The following is a 13651-nucleotide window of genomic DNA, read 5'->3' as shown; positions in this document are numbered from 1 at the left end:
TGTAGATTTTAACGCTCTTATGAGATCACTTTTTGGCATTCTATAATAATATTTATTTTTTCGCTTTTTTGCAATTCATTGTAATTCTTTGATATTTTTGTTTTCCGTTTTTATATAACAAGATTATTTTTTTATATTTTTATTTTTCTTATATCATTTTATTTTTTTATTTTCTATACATAAAGTTTTTCTTATAATACATATATAAATTTTTTTTATATGTGTAAAGCTTTTATATGATTTCTGCGATTGTTTCCTATTTCTTTTCAGATTTTATAACATTTTTAGATCCAGATTTTATTTGATCTTTAGATCCAGAATTAAATATCTCAATTTTAACACCATAATTAATTTTTCCGTCACGTAATTCAAAATATCTCCATCCGTGCTTAGTTCCACGCAGTGCATTATATAATGATTTATATATTGTAATTTCTCCTGTTTCCATGTTTTTAAATTTAATAGACACTGGGTTATTTCTAATAGCCCCTAATCTTTCATAAATTTTTCTTGTGTTTCACGATTTTTTCTAAGTCTCGAAACTGGTCTTTTCTCATTTACTTCTTTCCCTGGATGTATTCTAGGTCTCCCAACTGGTCTTTTCTCATTTACTTCTTTCACTTCAGTCATGATAGATTCTTTATTTAATAATCCATAGCAATCATTAGCGATGTTGTAAGATTGTCAGATGTTTTTGAAATAATATTTTCATGTAATAGATTTTTTAAATTTTTCTTTGTATATTTCATATTCATTTTATTATACAAAGAAAAAAATTTAACTTATTTTCAAAAATTTTTTTAATAAACATACATTTTATTTCCATCTGATTGAAATTGTAACAATCTATCAGATATTACAGCAGCAAATGCTTCAGTATTTGCTGGAACAGCTGCATTAAATATTGCTTTAATTTGTACATCTACTACTGATGATTTGAATCTTTCTGATTGTCTACTAATATCAAAAACCATAAGCGGGCATAAATCTTTATAGTCTGAAGAAGTTATGTTGCTTTGTGTAATTAGTTCATTCATTCCATAATATTTTTCACTAAACACAGATGCATCTCTATAAGCTTTTGAAAATTGATGATTTGGGAATGATAAACTATAATCAACAGCAGGATATCTCTCCCGATTAAGCATAATATACATATTTTTCAAGTCGCAATAATCGAAGATTAAGTTCTTGAATTTCATTTTTATTTGTTTGAAATCCAACAATTATGTATCTAATATATGAAATGGTTTTTCAGGAGATATCTTTACGCTCAACCTCCAAGAAAACAAATATACAGATATACAAAAAAAAATTTAAAAAATCTATTAGATGAAAATATTATTTCAAAAATAGTAGATTGTGGAACAGATATCGTATCACAATGTCGCGCACGAAAATTTACTTGAAGTGTCACTTTTGATTCAATAGTTTTATAAAGATTAATCCTTTCTACATCTGATGGGATCACATGTGGCATAAACACTGATAGTTTATTAAGATCAACATTTCCTGCAGCTGCAGCAGCAAGTCTAAAAATTGCATCATTATCACTTTTTTTTACAAGAGTTAGTGTATGTTTAAATTCATAAATAACTTTGTCGTAATCATCACAGAATCCAAAAATGTGTCTTAAAAGTAAACAAAATAAAAATGTTCCCTTTGTAGTTAGTTTCTGAATTATGTATGCTTGTTATACTGCAAACCCTGAGTTATCAGCAAGCACTGCTGTTGTTGCAGAATCTTTATACCACCATTGATTTAATCTTTGTGCTAATAGAATGTCGCTTGGGTATTTAAGCATTCCTAACATTGCAGTTGCTTTACCTGGATGATAAACATCTTCTACTTGTTGGTTTGATAATTAATATGATATTTGTCTAAATAAGTGCATAATACCATTATTTGTAAGTGAAACTGCATCTGCATTAGGATAAGCTGTTCCATCAGCTTTAAGAAGTCTTCCTTCAAACAAGAGATAAGCCTCAGATGGAAGTGTGAACAAATCTTGTTGCTCAATGTTGATTCTTATTTCTCCAGCACTATTTAAATTTGTACGAGCCACTGGTTCCTATCAAATCTTTTGATTCCTTCATCCAATTTCGATTCTTCTTAAAAGTTTAAAACTTTATAAGTTGTCGTTATTATTGTTTCTTTATATGGAATATAAATTTTTTTTTTTTATTAAACAATTCTAAAAAACTAATAATTGATTTAAAAAATTTTGATTCTTCTTAAAAATTTAAAACTTTATAAGTTGTCATTATTATTGTTTCTTTATATGAAATATAAATTTTTTTTTTTATTAATTAATTCTAAAAAACTAACAATTGATTAAAAAATTACGCTAGTCTACTACGCAAGTCTGAGACCGCGTCTTTTTTTAACTAAATCTTCTATGCTAATAGCATTTTTATTTGTTACCTATTGCAAAACACATCATTATTTTGTTTATGTTTGCTGTTAACTCATTTCCATTATTTTTTAGAGCTTTAGATCCAGTATTTATCAAACTTGAAATTATTTCTTCAATTTTTTTATTAGGAATATTTGGTTGTGAAACTACTTTTGAAGATGCTTTATCAATTAATTACTTTCCTTTTTTAACTGCAGCATTTCTAGCAGCAGTTATTGCTGATGTTGAAAGTTCTTTTCCTGCTGATTTAGCAGCAGTTATTGCTGTTTTTCCTAAATTGTTTAAATAAATTTCTTATAATGTTGAATATACCACTTCCTCCAATAACATGTTTCTTTACATATCTCTTATTTTGAACAATAAACCTTTTTTTATGTACTACATACTTTTTTTATATGCAATGAGATATAATTATAAATTATTTTGTATTGCATTATACTGTTCATTATTTATAACACTTTGCCGTAATAACTCATCACAAATCTGCTTTTAAGGTAGCTATACGTAAATCAAGCATTTTAACTAGTGCGTTAGAATCACTAGGAAGGATTATAGTTCGTAATCCTGTTCCTTTTGTTTCACGCTTCTCATTTTTCTTTATATCTCTCCAAATTGGAGCTATTATTTCTCTGTATTTTCCACTCCTAGATGGCTTTGTATGGGTTTGAATCATAAGGAATTGCGTCCGTTTGTATTAATGTATTTTTATAATTTTTAAGATCATCTTCAGTATACATCGCCTTATTAGGATTAAACTTTGTTATCAACTCCTAAAGACCAGGAGTACCATAATATGTTTTACAATCAATAGTTATATCATCATCATTAATAAATATTGGATTTTTCCAATGAATAACTTGTCATCCTTAGAATGTATTCTAAACTTAGTTTCTGTAGACTTTTTACTATTTGTATACATTCTTAGGTAATCTGTTGCAATTTTTCCGAGCCTTAAGTCCTTAGTTTCTTCATAAGAAGGCATTAGTTCTTTATATGCATGCTCATCCATTATTTCAGGATAAACGTTTGAAAAAGTGAGTGCAAATTTATTAGCTTGATCATGCAACTTAGATATGTTTTCTTTCATTCCATCTCAACTATCAATTAATGGCTTGTACAATTGTGTCAGGTCTAACTGTAAATTAGCTTCATATAAATTATTCTGCCGTATTATTTTTTTACTATCTAAGAATTCTTTAACAATTTGATCTCTTTTTTCAGAATATTCAATTTTTAGAAATGACATTTTGCTTTTTTATAAAAAAGATAAAAAAACACAACATAAATCGTTATGTTGTGTTTTACGTTTTTTTACGTTTTATTTTAATAAATTATTTTGTGTTTTTACCGTTAAATTTTTACTAAATCTACTTCGGAGTATATTAATTGCCTCATCTCTTCCTTGATTAATTAAGAATTCCTTAGTTTGTTCATCAATTTCAATTTCATTTTTTGTTCTAAGTTGTTCATGCATGATTTTTCAAGTTCACTAAGTATTAATTCAAATTCATTGTCATTTATATGTCCATCTAGTAAAGCTTTAGATATATAATCTCTTACTAAATTTAGTTTCAAATCAGCAAGACTTCAATCTTTTCATGATTTTCTGCTTTTAAATTTAATTTTTTATTAACTTGTCCACCTATCAATGATAAAAGATCTACTCCTAATGCTGCACCCTCACATGCAATAACAACTGGTGCTGCAATTATTGTTGCTAAAAAATCAATTCCAATAGTTCCAAGTGCCATAGTGCTTGCTTATAATTTATTATCAATTGCTGAAATTATTTTTACAGCTCTATGATACTTTTTACTTAACATAGTTCTCTTTTCTCTCTCACGCTCTATTTATTTTTGAATCTCATTAATTTTATTTAGACGATCTATATGTCCATCAATCACCTGATTTTTAGTTGGCGCATCTGGATGAGTTGGGTATATTTTATGATATTCTATTTTTAATAAGGGGAAAAAAAAAAAATTTTAAAAACTATTACAATAAATTAACAAAACATAAACTCCTTTTTTAATTAATACATCAGAATCAAATTATTAACAGCATTTACTACCATATCATGAACAGTCTCTGATATTACAGAACTTTGTAAACTTAACATTTTTAATTTAAGTTCTTGTTTTAGTGAAACTAACGCAACACTTTTATTAATTGTTACGCCAAACTTTAAAAGAATATTTTGATGTGATAGAGATTTTATTGTAATCTCGTGTTGTGCAAATATCTCATATCTACTCTCATTTATTAATAATGAAGGGTGTTCTAAATATTTGTTTGGCTTAAAAAGCATTTGAGAAAGCTCAACTCTTTTATATTTGTTTATAAATTTATGTATTAACGGATTATTTCTTGACATGTTAAATATGTAAAAAAAGATTTTCAAAAATATCAGAAAATCATATATAAAAATGGAATATTAGAAAATGGTGAACTTGGTCCTAGTAATAAACCAGAGCTTGCTGATGTGTATCCATTCCCACTACGTAAGTACAATCCATCACCTACAGAACCTTCCTTACTCCATGGTCTCAAATATAAACCAGATCCTGCAGCTGTCATTTTAACCCCTTGTCCATTCTTTTTTAAGTACACAACACCCCTTCCAGCAATTTTATCAACCATAGCTGATCCAGCTGCTAAACCTACTCCTGTCAATAGTCCTGTTGCAAGAGCAACGCTTGATAATAAAAATTTTCCAGCTGTACCAAGTAAATGAAAAAGTGCACCGATAAATCCTCCCTCTATTTGAGAATTGTGAGCTAGTTGCGTTTTACTTAAATTAATTATTACACCCGCACCTTTTTCATATGCTCTTTTAACTTTATTCAATTGTGTATTTGTTACAACTAATACATGTTCACCATTTATATCAAATCATCTTTAATTGCTTTTTTAAGTTTTTCTAATTGCCTCTGCGAAACATTTATTTTGATAGTAGTATATTTACTCATTTTATATTATAAAATTATTTTTTTCTTTCATATGAAATCTAATAGATTATTTTTCTCCTCTTAAATTCTAAGGATTTCCATTTTGATCAAGCAAATTAGTATCCATTTTTGAAATTATTTTGAGTGCTATTGGTAAATAAATTAAGTTTAACGGCTCTTGAACAATTATAAATTCAGGACTTACACTTGGGAAAAATAGATGCACAATGTTTTGTGTTCCTCCATTTACATGATCCTACTATATCAGTTGTTACTCGTATACTGTTAACTCTCAATATGTTAACAATATTAGCTGATTGATAAGAACCTGATGAATATACTTGACTATTAAAACCTAAAACAGTTCTAAATGAGTTTGGAGTTGAAAAATCAACTTTAAAACCAGGTGCAATATTTAAAGGGGATTTTAATGTATTATTATTTGCTTCAATTGAAATATTTGCAACTCCTGCGATATAACTACCGTTTTGAGACATAATAAATTGAATATAATCATTTATATCAGTAATCTCATAACATCTTTATGCAATGTTTATATCATACCAAGTTGCTGTATTATCTGTACTATATCTAAAATTGTTGCTTGAAGAACCCAAATTAGGAAAATTGTAATATTTTTCTAAACAAACTAGAGCAATTTCATATTCTTTATCTTTACTAAGTTGAAAAATAGGAGCAAACGTAGTTTTTATGCTATTGCTATTTCCACTCATTCAATTTCAATCAATCAATTAGTCAAGTTTTTTAATTACAAACCGTGGTCCATCAATATGGAATCGTTTTCAAAATAAAAATATTAAAGACCTAAAAAGCATTTCATCGTTTAAACAACAAACTAAAATGCATCTCCCTAATTCCTGACATATATATTATAGTTTACATTATTTGTTTTCAGATTTTTTTGTATTTTTTCTTTTTTTCTTCTTATGTGTTTTAATTTTATAAAATTTTTTATTTTTCTTTAAAAATTAAAGTGTTTTTTTATTTTTATTCCAATGAGTGACTAAAGGGGCTCTATGAACAGGTTGTGATGATAAACGCATCATCCTTACCCTCTTTGAGTCCCTGACTGATTATAACAGTATATATATATATATATATATATATATATATATATATATATATATATATATATATATATATATATATATATATATATATATATATTATAAATTAAAAAGATTAAAAATGTTTTTTATAAAGGTTTTTTATGTTTACGATGTTATCTATTTTATATGAAAAATTGTAATATTGTTTAATCAGCGAAATAAAAGTGACAAAAAAAAAAAAAAAAAAAAACTTGTTACTATACAAGGCATTTTTTTTTTATATACAAAATAATATTTCAAAATCCACAAGTTGGTATATAAAAACAGTTTAATCCACTTCTTTATTTTCCATAATCTCTTTTAGAAGATAGATCTATAATAACAAATTCATGTGGCACTGACCAAGCTTGCTTACAAAAATTTTTAAACTCATTTTTTGACATATCACTTGAAACATGATCATAATAAATGTGATTTAAATTCTTTGAATCTTGCGGAAATAAACATATAAAATTTGCATCATCAAATATCATCAAATTATTCTCGTCAATATCACGATCTTCAGAACATGGTACATCTTCTGCTGTTTCAAAAAACTTGCACTCCATATCTGTTTTCTCATTAAAATTTTTTGAAATGTCTTCAATTATAAACTCAGGGTTTTTAATTTTTCTATTTTATCTTGTAACTTAAATAGTTCAAGAATAACTTCTTTTGGTAATTTTTTTCAAAAGATCGTTTTAATATTTTGTATTCAGGTTGAAAAAGAGAATTTTCAAAAACTTGTAGATTATTATAGTCTAACCAACCAGGTCTAAAAGTAAATTCAATAATAAAGCAGTTTTTCTGCAACCTGACTTTCTAACAATGATTCCTCTTATACTTTTAGGTAATAACTTATTATTGTTACGATTACCTTTATTTACATTCCATGATATATCTATAATGTCCATTTTATATATTTAAGAATTTCATTTATCAACATATATAAAAAATGTACTGTGTAAAAACAAAAGAAATATGCTACGTTGAACTTGTGCTATTTGTGAAACAACAAAAACTAAATTTGTTGCAGCAAAAACAGGAGGTGATTTAGTTAGTTCAATTAATTCAGAAACAAATAAAATAAAACTACCACGGTCAAAGTTCTCAGGTGAAATGCATTTAGCTGGTTTGAAATTTTCAGGTCCTGATACTAACTTAGATGAAAGATTAACTTTTACTGACGCATATAAAGAATGTAAACCTGTAGAGTAAACCTGTAGATAGAGTTGATAATGCAGCTTACCATCGAGATCTTGCGTATAAATATTTTCAAGATACTGCAAGAAGAAATAAAGCTGATAAAATTATGCTTGAAGAAATGGATTCTATAAAAAAATCCAACAATACGTGAAAGTATTGAACGAGGTATTATAAAACCAATTATATCAACTAAAACAATGTTTGGATTAGGTGTTCAAAAAACAACTAACGATCTGTAAAAAAGACGAGGATAAAGAATTAAAATGGACTGACAAACTTGCAAACGAATTTCATAGACCAGTTGTAAAAAATTTCAGCAAAAGAAAAGTTATTGTAAATGGAATCGATGAAATATGGGCTGCTGATTTAGTTGACATGCAATCTTTTTCCAAATTCAATGACGGTATAAAATACTTATTAATGGTGATAGGCGTTTTTTCAAAGTACGTATTGATTGTTCTATTGAAAAGTAAAACTGGAGTTGATGTTGCTAATGCATCAAATAAAATCTTTAAAGAAAAAAAGTGTCAAAAAATGTGGGTGGATAAAGGATTAGAATTTTATAATAAACATGCTAAAGCGCTAGGTGTTGAGTTATATTCAATTGAAAATGAAGAAAAAGTTGTGTAGTTGAGCGTTGGAATAGAACAATGAAAGAGAAAATGTTTAAGTATTTTTCAGCTAATCCTACTAGAAAAAATATCAACGTTTTAGAAGAAATGGTAAATGAATACAACAACACAAGACATTCTTCAATTAAAATGACATCAGTTGAAGCTAGCGGTAAAAAGAATGAAATTATTGTTTGATTAAGTCTAAATAGAAATGCGCGAGTCCGTAAAATCAATGTTTTCAATTGGTGATACAGTTAGGATAACTAAAAAGAAGGTAACGTTTGAAAAAGGATACAGACTGAGATGGACTGAGGAGATTTTTACTGTGTCATAGATTTAGTTCACAGATCCGCCTACGTATAAAGTAACTGACAATAATGGTGAAGAAATAAAAGGTACTTTTTATGAACTAGAAATGCAAAAAACTGATCAAAACATTTTTAGGATTGAAAAAGTTATTCGTAAACTCAAAAACAAATTATTAGTAAAGTGGTATGAATATCCTGAGTTGTTCAACTCATGGGTTAACAATAAAGAATTAATAAGTCTGTAAAAAAAAGGTGGAAGAAGAATAGTGGTTACAATAAATTCTGGGAATGCACAAGGTGGACAATCTGGAAGTTTTTATGTTTTAATAGGACAGTTTTACTATTATGCGTAGCTATGTTTCATTTTCGCTTAACTTAAAAAAATTGATTTAAAATTAGAAAATTTTTATATTTTTTTTATTTTGGCTCAGAAATTAAAGTTATGATGTAACCATAATATATTAATATATTATGGTTGGTATACTACCATTATGGTTGGTATACTACTATTATTTTATTTTTATATTATTTTATTTTAGCTCAGAAATTATGGTTGAAGTTATAGCTTTAATATGATAAGAAATTATGGTTATGATAATGGTTAAAATAAGTTAAGATATTATGGTTGTGATAATGGTTGAAATATGATAAGAAATTATGGTAATGATAATGGTTGAAATATGATATGAGAATATGGTTAGCATTAATGTTGAAATGACTTATGAGATTATGGATAGGGATATAGTTTAAAAAAAAAAAGAAGCTAGAATGCCCTTTTTATACTGCAATACCGCCAGCAACTTATACCGCCATTTCATTTTTTAAAGTTGGCCAAAGGATATTGTAGCGTTGAAATTGTTGTTTAATTGAAGTAGTTGTCCAATTGGACATTGCTTTCCAAGGGAAATTTCCGCGTAAATGCAATTAAAAACTGTTTCGCTTAACTTAAAAAAGAGTTAATTGAAGAGAAACAGCAGATAGTTTAACACTTACTCGATTATATAAAATTAGGATAAAAGTTGGATTTTTTTGAAATTAATTGCAATATTAAATATATATATTTATTTATATAAAAGTTATACTCATAACAAAAATATTATCTTTCAAGTAATAACGATAAAAAACTTGATAAAATATGAATATTATTTTAAACAAGAAAATCATTTCTTTCTCAAACAAACCAAATTTTATTTTTGTTAATTCTCAAGTTTAACATTTAATTAAAAAAAATTTTTTTCAAATTATTTAATCAAAATGATAATGTTTAATAAAGCTTTAAGATATCCATTTTTGGTAAATAAATTTTACCTAGATTGTGATTGATTGCATTTCGCTCGATCACTATCTAGGTAAAAAATAACCAAAAAACAAGAATAAAAAATGTTGTTTTGGTGAAGATCAAAATTTGTAAGAAATGGTCAAAGTTACCTCAATATTTAATAATATTTTGGGGTAACATTGATACTATTATTTATACTCATACTCTAAAGGCAAGTTTAATAGTGTTCAATAATTGACTTATTTAATAATTATGTGACTACCAACTATAAATTATAGTTTGTTAAATATAGAAGTAAGTTAATAAACAGCACATTTATTTTCACAAGTACTAATGCAAAGTTGCAGAGTTTGTTTGTGTTACTTGTAATGACTCGTAAATATTACAAACATAATATTGGAAATTGTATATTCAATGCTTTTTCTAACACCATTCTTTTGAAAAGTGTATGGAAGAAATTTATGAAGGAAACCCTAACCGTCAAACTTCAAAAATGTTTAATATACCAAGAAGTAGTATGCATAATAAAATGAGTTCAAAGCATGAATAGTGCATTGGTGCACCAACGATACTCATAGTGCATTAGTGCACCAACAATACTCATAGTGCATTGGTGCACCAACGATATTCATAGTGCATTGGTGCACCAACGATACTCATAGTGCATTGGTGCACCAACGATACTCATAGTGCATTTGTGCACTAACCACATTCTCTCACGATGAGAAGCATTTATTTTCTATTAGAATAATGGTTATGTGTAGTTGAAAACTTCCATTAGATAAACTCGATGTAAAACAAGAAGAATTAAATTTTCATTTTGAAAGCATTAAGCATGAACTTGAAGGATTTACTCGTTGTAACATTTGGAACAATGATGAAACCAGATGGCGTGAAATTTTGCCACCAAATACAGTTTTTAATTTATTCATTTATTTAAAAGACTCATAATTAAGACATGTTTCAAAGATTTCTCGATTTAATAGAATCAAACCTGTTTGGTTTGATAAAGTCAGTTTGAGTATTAGTAACTTTGGGCGTTATTACCATACGTAATAAAACAAATTAAAAAAAGTATTAGTTGACAGTATTTCCTTCCATTTGAACGATAGTGTTATTAATGTTTTTAAAAAATGTAAATGGAAGTGGTGATGTAAAATAATGACTCAGAATTGAACCAGGAAACAGAAACAGCATCTGAAAGATAAAGTGAGTTGGCTTATTGCTAGACTAGAGAGTGTTTGCTATTTACATTAATTTTTACTGTTTATTTTTTTTCTTAAAAACTAATTTTTAGTGTTTTTATCTAAATTTTAAACTAATCAAAATATTACATGCTTTATCAAAATCGGTACTAAATTTTTTATATCTTATTTATTTATTTTTATATCTATTCAATCTTAGTTCTCATACAACTTTGTTGTTTTAAGGATATAGTAAAAGGAAAGCCACAACAGATTGAACTTCCGACCAATGCAAATTGAGAGAAAAAGCTGTTTCTATTGAGATATCGGGTGTTAGCATATTTTCAAGTAAATGAAAAAGTAACTTTACTTAAACAGTTTTTTTTGTTGATAAAGTTAAATTATATTTAAAAAACTTTTTTTTTTTTTTTAGAGAATCGTTTATCATGCGTGAAAAGTGTATAATCATTTGTTTTAACAATGTATTTCAAGTTCGTTAGTCAGCGCGGCAATGTGTTTATTGTAAAAAAACTGGTAAATTCGTAAGCAGCACTAACAAGTTATTAGTAATTGTATAAATTTTTAAAGTCACAAAGTACAAAACAATCAAAATTTGTATCACAATTTTATTTCAAATAGTTATCACACTACAACTTCTTTCCCAAATAACAATGTTTGCAATTTATGGATTAAGGAGTCATGTGATTATTCAAGGAAATTAATAGCTACTGTCAATGGAAAACAAATGAGTTCAATTTTTATGCTTTAATGTATAAAAAATACTTCTTTTTTATACATTAAAGTATAAAAATAAGAACAAAGTTTCAAAAATTGCTATCATTATCTGAGAATCTTTAAATGCGTCAAACATTTTTGTATGAATAAATAAAACAAGCATAAATTTTTCCATATAGATAAAATATTCCCTATAAAAAAGAATCGTATGGTTTGTATATTACTTATATATTAAAAAATATTGTATATAACTTGTATATTAAAAAACATTAGATAAGCTTGAAATTTCGATAGTTTGAATATTTTCAAACAAAAAGTTCGACGTACGGAAAGCATCGTTTAAATAAGATATTTATTGTGTTGGCCGATATATCTATTTCCGATTTTTTTAACAAGTTGTTTAATTATTAAAGCTTCGTTTTATTATTATTATAAAAATTGATTTATGTGATAATAATAAAACGAACATACGGAACATACGGTTCAAACACATGTTTCAAATATTATTAGAAGCTTTAGATTAGAATCTTTTTAATCTTTTTGCTATTCTTTTTTTATTAATAGATTAATTGAACAACTAATAATAATTTAGTTATTGTAAAGAATAGCAAAACATACATAAAAAAAAAAAAACCATCAAAAGATAAAATTGATGGGTTTTCAAATTTGAAAGAAGTTTATTAAAAGCTTATAAATTGAACTCATTTTAAAAAAAGACGGTTTGTTAAGTAAGTTGGTGGTATTTTCTGTTGAGTTCCAACTATCCTTGTTTACCGACAACTCACAAGAGACTCTATTATAATGGCTCACCACTAAATAAATCTCAACTTTTATTTCAACATAACTGTAAATGTTTTTGAAACCTATTTTGACATAAACTTAGTCTATCGTGAGTTGTTTCTTTTTATTTAGGCATAATTAGGAGATTTATTGATATAGATTGTGTTGGCCAATAAATAGATTTATTGGCCAACACAATAAACATCTTATTTAAACGACGCTTTCCGTACGTCGAACCTTTTGTTTCAAAATACTCAAACTATTGAAATTTCAAGCTTATCTAAGGTTTTTTAATATATAAGTTATATACAATATCTTTTAATATTTAGGAAGAGAGCTCTGAAGCTGAAAGAGAGGAGGATGAGCAGGAAGGTGGAGGTTAAATTTGGTACGTTGAATGTGGGCTCTATGACCGGTAAAGGGAGAGAGCTAGCTGATGCGATGGAGAGGAGGAAGTTAGAAATACTGTGTGTACAGGAGACCAGGTGGAAGGGAAGCAAGGCCAGAGCATTGGCGGTGGCTTCAAACTCTTCTACCATGGTGTCGACAGGAAGAGAAATGAAGTAGGGGTAATTCTGAAAGAGGAGTTTAGTAAGAGTGTAGTGGAGGTAAAGAAAGTAAGTGACAGAGTGATCTGTGTAAAGTTAGAGATTGATGGGGTGGTGATGAATGTCATCAGTGCTTATGCTCATCAGGAATTGTGATATAGAGGAGAAAGAAGAATTTTTAGAGAGAGTTAGATGAAGTTGTTCTACAAATTCCTATTGAAGAGAGAGTGATTCTTGGAGCAGATTTTAATGAACATGTTAGTGAAGGGAACAGTGGCAATGAGGAGGTGATGGGTAGGTATGGGGTTAAAGAAAAGAATACAGAAGGACAAATGGCGCAGAATTTGCTAGAAGGATAAATATGGCTGTAATTAACACTTATTTTAAGAAAAAGGAAGAGCACAGGGTGACGTATAATAGTGGGGGAAGAGGCAAAGATCGACTACATCCTCTGTAGGAGAAGAAACCTGAAAGAGGTTAGTGATTGCAAGGTTGTACCAGGAGAGAGTGTAGCTAAACAGCAT

General features: G+C 27.4%; 1 long non-coding RNA gene across 2 annotated transcripts; it reads left to right on the top strand.

The window, feature by feature from the left end:
- The first annotated feature begins 4293 nt into the window (after window positions 1–4293).
- LOC136079826 (uncharacterized) lies at window positions 4294–11895 on the top strand. 2 transcript variants are annotated; one of them, XR_010638256.1, is made up of 3 exons: window positions 4294–4353; window positions 11311–11412; window positions 11498–11895. It is a non-coding gene; the product is annotated as an uncharacterized LOC136079826 (long non-coding RNA). The 2 variants fall into 2 exon arrangements; XR_010638255.1 differs by lacking the exon at window positions 4294–4353 and adding an exon at window positions 10186–11089 and having other exon boundaries at window positions 11498–11693.
- The last annotated feature ends 1756 nt before the right edge of the window (window positions 11896–13651 follow it).

Source organism: Hydra vulgaris, chromosome 04 (assembly GCF_038396675.1).
Source record: "Hydra vulgaris chromosome 04, alternate assembly HydraT2T_AEP".
Taxonomy (NCBI): Eukaryota; Metazoa; Cnidaria; class Hydrozoa; order Anthoathecata; family Hydridae; genus Hydra; species Hydra vulgaris.
Note: the sequence above shows the minus strand (reverse complement) of the source record. Positions and strands in the feature narration are given on the sequence as shown.